Consider the following 12,785-nt stretch of genomic DNA (forward strand, 5'->3'; position numbering starts at 1 on the left):
AGCTAGCAAATAGATTCATACTCCAGATAACAACTGCTTTGAGAGCTTGCTGCTTCAACTCAGCTGTTAGTCATAACGATCTGCTGACCTGTTGCTGCGCAGCGTGTCGTGTACAGGTTTCTGTTACCTGTGTCCAGGTAGGCAGGGTTGGAAATAACCTGCGTCTCATTAGCCAGTAGACAGTCCTCTTCACTCCAGTGGATGTGGTGGTGCCTGTTCCGTCTGCGGCCCCCGAAACACAGCATCATTGTCCCAGACTTTCAAGGGGCACGACTTCACTTACTTGTCTTATACCTTCCGCTCCTAGCGGAGCAAAGGGCCCACAAGCCACAACCGAACCATACAAATTCACCTTCCAACCCTCACGCTTCAAAATGACTGACAACCCAGCTCCTATTTTCCATCATCATCTTGTTTTTTTTCCCCTAATTTCTTTCATATTCTCTCTCTTTCCTCTCAGGTTTCTATTTCAACTTCCACTGGAGAAACTCTGGATCCAAAAGATAGTAATTGCCCTGGTCCTGTGTATGATGTAGTCGCAGGAGACTTCGTGGCAGACAGCTCTGAAGTGTTGTGGTTGGGCTGAGTTGTATCCTAACACACTGACCTGGTCAGGAAGACGACAACCATGCATCAGGTGATGGAACTCGGATCCGTTTCCTCCTCCTGGTAATCCGCTGAGCTGAGGAGGAGGGGTCTATAGGGCCTATACCTAAAACAACACTCTGATTGGATTATTAGGCTAATCCTTTGCCCCATGGCCAGAATGGAGATCCATTAATAAGCTCTGGTCAGCCATAGGATCTCTCATTCTTCGTCCATACCCTCATGGCAACAGAGGACAAGCTGTGTTGTGTGTTTCTCTCTCTTCTCTCTCACTTTGTAGACAGAGTGCTGCTACACACATCCTGTAGCCCAGGTCCTGTAACTCTTGACAGACTGGCCATGTCTGGGGGGTTTTCAATGAGAGTCAGTTTGTGTGTGTGTGTGTGTGTGTGTGTGTGTGTGTGTGTGTGTGTGTGTGTGTGTTCTCATTTGTCCTAGTCACTAACCACGTATCCATCCAACCTATTCATGTGGAAGAATTACCTGACGCATGAAAAAAAAGTTGTTCCCAGGCTGATGGAAACAATTTTATAAACGCCAACAAACAAATTTGTTCGACATGGTGGGATATTTTTGTGTAGGTAAAATTAATTACGCAGGAAATTGAGGTGGAAGTGCCTTTATGTGCAAATATTGATATAATAACCATCGTATCGAGGTAACCTTGAAGTCAAACAATGATACGTTGTGTGGTCCTCCCACTACGACACGGGAAAGCATGCAGTTTATTAAGCTACAGACTAAATACATTCTGAACTTCACAGGGTGGTGAATCTGCAAGGCGACGAGCTTGATGCTCTTTTCCAATAAATATCGAAGGTCTTAATCTGGTGACGTGATGATCGATGCTTGGCTGCTGCTTGACAAATACTAATTACATCACTGTTCTCCATAATAATCTCAAAATGTAAGTAGCCTACCTGCACTGTGTCTGAGAACTGTTGGTTAAAGCGCCAAGACCAGAGTGGGCACATTTGCTATATATAACCCAACATTTCATTAGAGTTGAAAATGTGATGGAAACCCATTTAACTTGTATTTTTCTTTCGGTACATGGGAATTTAGTGGCAGAAGTTATTTTTATGTGCACTACACACACACTACATCATCACGCACAGACTTTTATCCACAAAAAGTCTGTTTGATGGAAACACATCTCTGGTGGAAAATGTGCATATTGTTTTATGCGGATTTTTGAATTTTGGCATGAAAATCTGTTGTAAAATTGGATGGAAACCTAGCTATTATGATGTCTACAGTGTATAATAGCTCAGACACACCGGTAGGACTGTCAAACGCTTGCCTGCCGACAGAACTAAAACACCTCTAAACAGAGTGTTGGCAGTCAATCTCGGTGTTCACGCAGCAAAGACCATGAAGTCATCAGCCACTCAGCCTTGTTAAAATACTCCAAACCAGAAGGTGGCGGTAGCGTAGTTTGGCAAAGCATGTCCGTGTGTGTGTGTTTATGGTGTAGTCAATGTTAGCTAGCTAGCTGCGCAAATGTTGCTATTTCTGTAGAAAGTAGATGTGTGCCAAGTAGTCAGACAAAACGAGTATCGTAACAGATATAGGCAGTTTTCTGGATACGATTAAGATAGTATTTTTGACAGTATTTTTTTTTTACAATTAACCGTGATCGAAAAAAACATGATTTTCAGATGCCAGCGCGTATCTTTCTCATGTTAGCCAGTCAAGAGAGGTGCTGCGTGGTCTAAACTCAACTGGATAGTTTTCCTGTCTGTAAAGAGAAGGGTGGGCTGTACGTGGCGCAGCGGTCTAAGGCACTGCATCTCAGTGTTCGAGGCATCACTACAGACACAATGGTTCAAATCCAGGCAGTATCACAACCAGCCGTGATTGGGAGTCCCATAGGGCGGCACACAATTGGCCCAGTGTCGTCCGGGTTTGGCTGGTTGTGAAAGAATAACAATCTGTTATTAACTGACTTGCCTGGTTAAATAAAAAATGTAAACGATCTTGCTGGTATGATTGGATAGAGTGAAGCAGTATTTCTCTGTCCACTCGCTTCATACACTGAACAAAAATATAAAACGCAACAATTTCAAAGATTTTACTGAGGTTCACAGTTCATAAAAGGAAATCAGTCAATTGAAATAAATTCATTAGGCCCTAGTCTATGGATTTCACATGACTGGCAATGCAAATATGCATCTGTTGGTCACAGACACCTTAAAAAAAAAGGTAGGGGTGTGGATCAGAAAACCAGTCAGTATTTTGTGTGACCACCATTTGCCACTTGCAGCGTGACACATCTCCTTTGCATAGAGTTGATCAGGCTGTTAATTGTGGAATGTTGTTCCACTCCCCTTCAATGGCTGTGCAAAGTTGCTGGATATCCGCAGGAACTGAAACACGCTGTCGTACACGTTGATCCTGAGCATCCCAAACATGCTCAATGGGTGACATGTCTGGTGAGCATGCAGGCCATAGAACTTTGACATTTTCAACTTCCAGGAATTGTGTACAGATCCTTGCGACATGGGGCCGTGCATTATCATGCTGAAACAAGCGGCGGATGAATGGCACGTCAATGGGCCTCAGGAGCTCATCACTGTATTTCTGTGCATTCAAATTGCCATGGATAAAATGTCATTATGTTTGTTGCTTATGCCTGCCCATACGATAACCCCACCGCCACCATGGGGCACTCTGATCACAACCTTGACATCCAGCAAATCACTCGCCCACACAAAGCAATACAACGCTGTACAGTTGAAACTGAGATTCATCCGTGAAGAGCACACTTCTCCAGTGGTCCAGTGGCCATCAAAGGTGGGCATTTGCCCAATGAAGTAGGTTACAACACCAAACTGCAGTCAGGTCAAGACCCTGGTGAGGACAACAAGCACACAGATGAGCTTACCTGAGATGGTTTCTGACAATTTGTGCAGAAATTCTTTGGTTGCGCAAACACACAGTTTCACCAGCTGTCCGGGTGGCTAGTCTCCAACAATTCCACATGTGAAGAAGCCAGAATCCTGGCCTGGAGTGGTTACACGTGGTCTGCGGTTGTGAGGACAGTTGGACGTACTGCCAAATTTTCTAAAATATCGATGGAGGCGGCTTATGGTAGAGAAATTAACATTCCTGCAGTCAGCATGCCAATTGCACTCTCCCTCAAAACGTGTGGCATTGTGTTGTGTGACAAAACTAAACACTTTAGAGTGGCCTTCTATTGTTCCCAGCACAAGGTGCACCTGTGTAATGATCATGCTGTTTAATCAGCTTCTTGATATGTGACACCTGTCAGGTGGATGGATTATCTTGGCAAAGGAGAAATGCTCCCTAACAGGGATGTAAAGACCTTTCTGCACAAAACTGGAGAGAAATTATATTTTTGTGCATATGGAACATTTCTGGAATATTTTATTTCAGCTCAAGTTTTTTTGTTAAGTGTAATTTCACCCATTCACCTTCATTTCTCTGTTTTGGTCTGATCATTCAGACTGCTGACACCTCCCGTAGCCTGCAATTATGATAAATCAAATGGCAAAGACGTTTGCTATCAAGCAATGTACATTATATCTAACAAGTGGGGTGAGGGTAGGGAAAAAATATGAAATGCCGATGTGCATTCTGACTGATAGCAAACTTGTCAGCCTGCTGCAAGTTGAGGACATACAGACAGGTCAGACATGCCCTAATCTGCAGCTTGTTTGGTCTATAAAAGGGCCATGAAAATGGGGCCAGAGGAGATTTTTTTACGGTCGCCGTTTTACGGTCTCCTAACCAATTGTGCTATTATGTGTTTTTTATCGCGATATTTGTAAATTATTTTGTACATAATGTTTCTGCAACCGTATCTTACGGAAGAAAAGAGCTTCTGGATATCAGGACAGCGATCACTCACCTCGGATTAGACAAAGATTTCTTCAACAACAACAACAACAACAACAACAAGCAGGACTCACACAATATTCTCCAAACACCCCACAGGCCAGACATCCCAATTATTCACAAAAGGAAGCGACGCAGAGGACGAAGAGCCGGATGCCTCGTCGGGACCCACAGAAGACAACTAGGAAAGCTGCCATTACCGTCAACATTACTCGCCAACGTGCAATCATTGGATAATAAACTAGACGAGGTACGATCACGAATATCCTACCAACGGGACATCAAAAACTGTAATATCCTATGTTTCACGGAATCGTGGCTGAATGACGACATGGATATTCAGTTAGAAGGATATTCAGCTAGCAGGATATACGCTGCACCGGCAGGATAGAACAGCACACTCCAGTAAGATGAGGGGGGGTGGTCTGTGCATATTTGTAAACAGCAGCTGGTGCACGAAATCTAAGGAAGTCTCTAGATTTTGCTCGCTTGAAGTAGAGTATATTGTGATAGGCCACACTACTTGCCTAGAGAGTTTTTAGTTATACTTTTCATGGCTGTTTATTTACCACCACAGACAGATGCTGGCACTAAGACTGCACTCAGTCAGCTGTATAAGGAAATAAGCAAACAGGAAACCACTCACCCAGAGGCGGCGCTCCTAGTGGCCGGAGACTTTAATGTAGGGAAACTTAAATCAGTTCTACCAAATCTCTATCAACATGTTAAATGTGCAACCAGAGGAAAAAAAAAATCTAAATCACCTTTACTCCACACACAGAGACGCGTACAAAGATCTCCCTCATCCTCCATTTGGTAAATCCGACCACAACTCTATCCTCCCGATTCCTGCTTACAAGCAAAAATTAAAGCAGGAAGCACCAGTGACTCGGTCTATAAAAAAATGGTCAGATGACGCAGATGCTAAACTACAGGAATGCTTTGCTATCACAGACTGGAACATGTTCCGGGATTCTTCCGATGACATTGAAGAATACACCACATCAGTCACTGGCTTTATCAATAAGTGCATTGAGGACATCGTCCCCACAGTGACTGTACGTACATACCCCAACCAGAAGCCATGGATTACAGGTAACATTCGCACTGAGCTAAAGGGTAGAGCTGACGCTTTCGAGGTGCAGGACTAACCCGGAAGCTTACAAGAAATCTCGCTATGCCCTGTGACGAACCATCAAACAGGCAAAGCATCAATACAGGACTAAGATTGAATCATACACCGGCTTTGACGCTCGTCGGGCGTGGCAGGGCTTGCAAACTATTACAGACTACAAAGGGAAGCACAGCCGCAAGCTGCCCAGTGACACGAGCCTACCAGACGAGCTAAATCACTTCTATGCTCGCTTCGAGGCAAGCAACACTGAGGCATGCATGAGAGCATCAGCTGTTCCGGACGACTGTGTGATCACGCTCTCTGTAGCCGATGTGAGTAAGACCTTTAAACAGGTCAACATACACAAGGCTGTGGGGCCAGACGGATTACCATGACGTGTGCTCCGGGCATGTGCTGACCAACTGGCAGGTGTCTTCACTGACATTTTCAACATGTCCCTGATTGAGTCTGTAATACCAACATGCTTCAAGCAGACCACCATACTCCCTGTGCCCAAGAACACAAAGGCAACCTGCCTAAATGACTACAGACCCGTAGCACTCACGTCCGCAGACATGAATTGCTTTGAAAGGCTGGTAATGGCTCACATCAACACCATTATCCCAGAAACCCTAGACCCACTCCAATTTGCATACGCCCTAACAGATCCACAGATGATGCAATCTCTATTGCACTCCACACTGCCCTTTCCCACCTGGACAAAAGGAACACCTATGTGAGAATGCTGTTCATTGACTACAGCTCAGCGTTCAACACCATAGTACCCTCAAAGCTCATCACCAAGCTAAGGAACCTGGGACTAAACACCTCCCTCTGCAACTGGATCAGGTAGGTGAGGGGAGGTAACAACACATCTGCCACGCTGATCCTCAACACTGGAGCTCCCCAGGGGTGTGTGCTCAGTCCCCTTTTGTACTCCCTGTTCACCCACGACTGCATGGCCAGGCACGACTCCAACACCATCATTAAGTTTGCTGACGACACAACAGTGGTAGGCCTGATCACCGACAATGGCAAGACAGCCTATAGGGAGGAGGTCAGAGACCTGGCCGGGTGGTGCCAGAATTCCCTCAACGTAACCAAGACTAAGGAGATGATTGTGGACTACAGGAAAAGGAGCACCGAGCACGTCCCCATTCTCATCGACGGGGTTGTAGTGGAGCAGGTTGAGAGCTTCAAATTCCTTGGTGTCCACATCAACAACAAATTAGTTTGGTCCAAACACCCCCCAAGACAGTCGTGAAGAGGGCACGACAAAGCCTATTCCCCCTCAGGAAAACGAAAAAGATTTGGCATGGGTCCTGAGATCCTCAAAAGGTTCTACAGCTGCAACATCGAGAGCATCCTGACCGGTTGCATCACTGCCTGGTACGGCAATTGCTCGGCCTCCGACCGCAAGGCACTTCAGAGGGTAGTGCGTACGGCCCAGTACATCACTGGGGCAAAGCTGCCTGCCATCCAGGACCTCTATACCAGGCGGTGTCAGAGGAAGGACCTAAAAATTGTCAAAGACCACAGCCACCCCCAGTCATAGACTGTTCTCTCTGCTACCGCATGGCAAGTGGTACTAGGTCTAGGACAAAAAGGCTTCTCAACAGTTTTTACCCCAAGCCATAAGACTCCTGAACAGGTAACCAAATGGTTACCCGGACTATTTGCATTGCGTGCCCCCCCAACCCCTCTTTTACGCTGCTGCTACTCTCTGTTTATCATATATGCATAGTCACTTTAACTATACATTAATGTACATACTACCTAAATTGGCCCGACCAACCAGTGCTCCAGCACATTGGCTAACCGGGCTATCTGCATTGTGTCCCACCACCCGCCAACCCCTCTGTTTACGCTTCTGCTACTCTCTGTTCATCATATTGGCATAGTCACTTTAACGATACCTACATGTTCATACTACCTCAATAAGCCTGACTAACAGATGTCTGTATATAGCCTTTTATTTCTTTACTTTACTTCTTTACCCACACACACACACACACACACACACACACACACACACACACACACACACACACACACACACACAAATAAGTAGAAACGGAGGTTTCTTTGGTACCAGGTCGGTACACAGCAGGTACATCTTTTGTTCTAGTGTAACAGGGTTAGTTATGTTTCCACTTGACACTGAAGAAATACAGTGCCTTGCGAAAGTATTCGGCCCCCTTGAACTTTGCGACCTTTTGCCACATTTCAGGCTTCAAACATAAAGATATAAAACTGTATTTTTTTGTGAAGAATCAACAACAAGTGGGACACAATGATGAAGTGGAATGACATTTATTGGATATTTCAAACTTTTTTAACAAATCAAAAACTGAAAAATTGGGCGTGCAAAATTATTCAGCCCCTTTACTTTCAGTGCAGCAAACTCTCTCCAGAAGTTCAGTGAGGATCTCTGAATGATCCAATGTTGACCTAAATGACTAATGATGATAAATACAATCCACCTGTGTGTAATCAAGTCTCCGTATAAATGCACCTGCACTGTGATAGTCTCAGAGGTCCGTTAAAAGCGCAGAGAGCATCATGAAGAACAAGGAACACACCAGGCAGGTCCGAGATACTGTTGTGAAGAAGTTTAAAGCCGGATTTGGATACAAAAAGATTTCCCAAGCTTTAAACATCCCAAGGAGCGCTGTGCAAGCGATGATATTGAAATGGAAGGAGTATCAGACCACTGCAAATCTACCAAGACCTGGCCGTCCCTCTAAACTTTCAGCTCATACAAGGAGAAGACTGATCAGAGATGCAGCCAAGAGGCCCATGATCACTCTGGATGAACTGCAGAGATCTACAGCTGAGGTGGGAGACTCTGTCCATAGGACAACAATCAGTTGTATATTGCACAAATCTGGCCTTTATGGAAGAGTGGCAAGAAGAAAGCCATTTCTTAAAGATATCCATAAAAAGTGTTGTTTAAAGTTTGCCACAAGCCACCTGGGAGACACACCAAACATGTGGAAAAGGTGCTCTGGTCAGATGAAACCAAAATTGAACTTTTTGGCAACAATGCAAAACGTTATGTTTGGCGTAAAAGCAACACAGCTGAACACACCATCCCCACTGTCAAACATGGTGGTGGCAGCATCATGGTTTGGACCTGCTTTTCTTCAGCAGGGACAGGGAAGATGGTTAAAATTGATGGGAAGATGGATGGAGCCAAATACAGGACCATTCTGGAAGAACCTGATGGAGTCTGCAAAAGACCTGAGACTGGGACGGAGATTTGTCTTCCAACAAGACAATGATCCAAAACATAAAGCAAAATCTACAATGGAATGGTTCAAAAATAAACATATCCAGGTGTTAGAATGGCCAAGTCAAAGTCCAGACCTGAATCCAATCGAGAATCTGTGGAAAGAACTGAAAACTGCTGTTCACAAATGCTCTCCATCCAACCTCACTGAGCTCGAGCTGTTTTGCAAGGAGGAATGGGAAAAAATGTCAGTCTCTCGATGTGCAAAACTGATAGAGACATACCCCAAGCGACATACAGCTGTAATCGCAGCAAAAGGTGGCGCTACAAAGTATTAACTTAAGGGGGCTGAATAATTTTGCACGCCCAATTTTTCAGTTTTTGATTTGTTAAAAAAGTTTGAAATATCCACTAAATGTCGTTCCACTTCATGATTGTGTCCCACTTGTTGTTGATTCTTCACAAAAAAAATTCAGTTTTATATCTTTCTGTTTGAAGCCTGAAATGTGGCAAAAGGTCGCAAAGTTCAAGGGGGCCGAATACTTTCGCAAGGCACTGTATGTATTCAATGTTTACAGTATGTATTCCTATTGGCTGGTTGAATTTACATATCGGTGAGGGTGTTATGCCATTGGTCAGGCTTGCAGGTAGCGGGAGATCGTATGTGTATGGCGCCTGTTAGATATTGAGAGCATCCTGGGGTGTGTATTTGTATGTTATTGCTGTATGAGCGAGATAGCTAGTATGCTCTAATTATAATTGTTGCATTAGCTCCCTGCTAATTCAGTTATTTCCATGCTAACAGAAATCAAATCAACGAATCTACAGCCATTATAACATACTGTTATCCTGCACATCTATTGTGCTTCCTTGTGTCTATCTTACTTACATGTATTGTATTTTGAACAGTTTTCGTCATTGTTGTTTGATGACTAAATCCCCAGTCTGATATTGACATGCAAGCAACGAATCATGAATCTCCAGCCATCAGCACACTGTTGTCCTGCACATCTAAGGCGCTTCCTCGAGTCTATCGTCAGAATAAACACCAATCTAACGGGATCGTCGGCTGGACAGTCATTTCTTTAAAAACACAAAGTAAGAGAGTTACAATGTATGATCACATCCGTTACACGGGTGCTGAGACCAGTCTTCTGGTCTTCGCTGGACAGCTGGTACACTAGCAAGAGACGGAACGACCTCAGACTGTGACAAGTACCTATAGGCAATCTATAGGCACTCAGATTATCCCTGTTTCATGCTTAAGGTTACCAAGGTAAAGCTTTTGTTATGCATACATGTTTGCCTAATTCTCTCCATCGCTCCTGTGTCACAAAGCAAGGGGCACCACGAAGACCAAGGAGCTCTCCAAACAGGTCACGGACAAAGTCGTGGAGAAGTACAGATCGGGATTGGGTTATAAAAATGTTAAAAATCTGACACTTTGAACATCCCATGGAGCAGTATTAGAAGTGGTGGTGGTAGAGGGAATGAGAAAACTCTAGAAAGTGTAGACTTACTTCAAAAGTAATACAAATAAGTAATAAAGTACAAAAAAATGCAAGACATGCATCATCATGCACAGCATCTCATTTTGTTCTTAATAACTATGTTAGGCCTAGGGGATGAATGTTTAGACAGCCAAATGAATTTCAATTACCAATGAAATAGAAGTAAAAGGCAGTATTAGTCTGGCAAACTAACTCCCTAAAAGAAATGTATATTTACACTCTGCAAACTGTACCTTCAATTAAATTATGGAATCTGTCAGAAATAAATGTCCCTCTCTGAAGGAAGACAGTTTTCACTTTGAACCAACTTGAGGGCTTTGGGCTATCTTCAGGGAAATAGCATCTCCTGCATTTAATTCAGCACAGGTCTAATTAAATAGTTATATAAAAACTCATTATGGCCCTCTCGCTCTCTACTATGTGAAATGCCAGACGGGAGCAGTACATCTCACCACCAGAGGGCAGTCACATCCCTCTGACTGCTGTTGGATCCAGTCTTCTTCTAGGGCAACTCTGCTGCTTGAGACACTGTTCAAAGGCTTCTGTTCTGTTACATAAGCCCACCCTTTAACAGTCTAGGTAGCTCTGCTCTGCCAAGGATGAGAATCTAGAGCATGCAGCCAGTTTGCACTGAGTTGAGTGTCATGACGACAATAGAAGCGAAGCCAGAGGGTGAGCAGGTAGTGAGGTGATTTTACAGTGCCTTCAGAAAGTATTCATACCCCTTGACTTATTCTACATTTTGTGTTACAGCCTGAATTCAAAATCAATACAAAAAAAGTATCACCCAACTACACACAATACCAAAGTGACAATGACAAAGTGAACACTTGTTTTCAGACATTTTCTCAAAATGTATTGAAACTTAAATTTACAAGTATTCACAACCCTGAGTCAATACTTCGTAGAAGCACCTTTAGCAGTGTTTATAGCTCTTTTTTTTATTTATATTTGTTTAATTTCACCTTTTATTTAACCAGGTAGGCTAGTTGAGAACGAGTTCTCATTTGCAACTGCAACCTGGCCAAGATCAAGCAAAGCAGTTAGACACATACAACAACACAGAGTTACACATGGAATGAACAAACATACAATCAATAATACAGTAGAAAAATCTATATACAGCATGTACAAATGAGGTTGGATAAGAGAGGTAAGGCAATACATAGGCCATGGTGGCGAAGTAATTACAATATAGCAATTAAACACTGGAATGGTAGAATGTGCAGAAGATGAATGTGCTAGTAGAGATACTGGGGTGCAAAGAAGCAAGATAAATAAGTCTAAGTAAGTCTAAGAGCTTTGCACACCTGGATTGTGGAACATTTGCCCATTATTCTTTTCAAAATTCTTCAAGCTCAAATTGCTAGACAACCATTTTCAGGTTTTGCCATAGATTTTCAAGTAGATTTAAGTCAAAAATGTAACTTGGCCACTCAGGAACATTCACTGTCTTCTTGATAATCACCTCTAGTGTAGATTTGGCCTTGTGTTTTAGGTTATTGTCCTGCTAAAAGGGGAATTAATCTCCCAGTGTCTGGTGGAAAGCAGACTGAACCAGGTTTTTGTCTAGGAATTTGCCTGCGTGTGGCTCAATTCCATTTATTTTGTATTCTGTAAAACTCCTCAGTTAACCTTAACAATTGCAAGCATACCCATAACATGATGCAGCCACCACTATGCTTGAAAATATGGGGAGTGGTACTCAGTAATGTGTTGGATTGTATTTGCCCCAAACACAAAACTTTGTATTCAGGACAAAAAGTTAATTAATTTGCCACATTTTTTGCAGAATTACTTTTGTGCCTTGTTGCAAACAGATGCAAGTTTTAAAATATATTGTATTTATTTTGTGAAGGCTTCCTTTTCACTCTGTCAATTAGATTAGTAATGTGGAGTTACTACAATGTTGTTGATCCATCCTCAGTCTTCTCCGATCACATCCATTCAACTCTGTAACTGTCTTAAAGTCACCATTAGCTTCATGGTGAAATCCCTGAGCGGTTTCCTTTCTCTCCAGCAACTGAGTTAGGAAGGACACATGTATCTTCGTAGTGACTGGGTGTATTGATAGACCATCCAAAGCACAATTAATAACTTCACCATGCTCAAAGGGATATTCAATGTTTTTTTCTTCTTCTATCCATCAACCAATAGGTGTCCTTCTTTGCGAAGCATTGGGAAACCTTCCTGGTCTTTGTGGTTGAATCTGTGTTTGAAATTCACTGCTCGACAGAGGCACCTTACAGATAATTGTACGTGTGGAGAGTTGAGGTAGTCTTTCAAAAATCATGTTAAATACTAATATTGCACACAGTGAGTCCATGCAACTTATTATGTGACTTGTTAAACACATTTTTACTCCTGAACTTATTCAGACTTGCCATAACAAAGGGGTTGAATTCTTATTAAATGTTTATTAATTTGTAAACATTTTGTAAATCCACTTTGACATTATGGG

The 12,785-nt window shown here is 43.1% G+C and overlaps 1 protein-coding gene across 1 annotated transcript in view; it reads right to left on the reverse strand.

Annotated features, from left to right (window-relative positions):
• Window positions 1-12,785, reverse strand: part of LOC110508590 (arf-GAP with GTPase, ANK repeat and PH domain-containing protein 3) — a 221,412-nt gene that overhangs the window by 136,775 nt on the left and 71,852 nt on the right. The window lies entirely within an intron of this gene.

Source organism: Oncorhynchus mykiss, chromosome 28 (assembly GCF_057628025.1).
Source record: "Oncorhynchus mykiss isolate SJ-2025 chromosome 28, ASM5762802v1, whole genome shotgun sequence".
NCBI classification, from domain to species: Eukaryota; Metazoa; Chordata; class Actinopteri; order Salmoniformes; family Salmonidae; genus Oncorhynchus; species Oncorhynchus mykiss.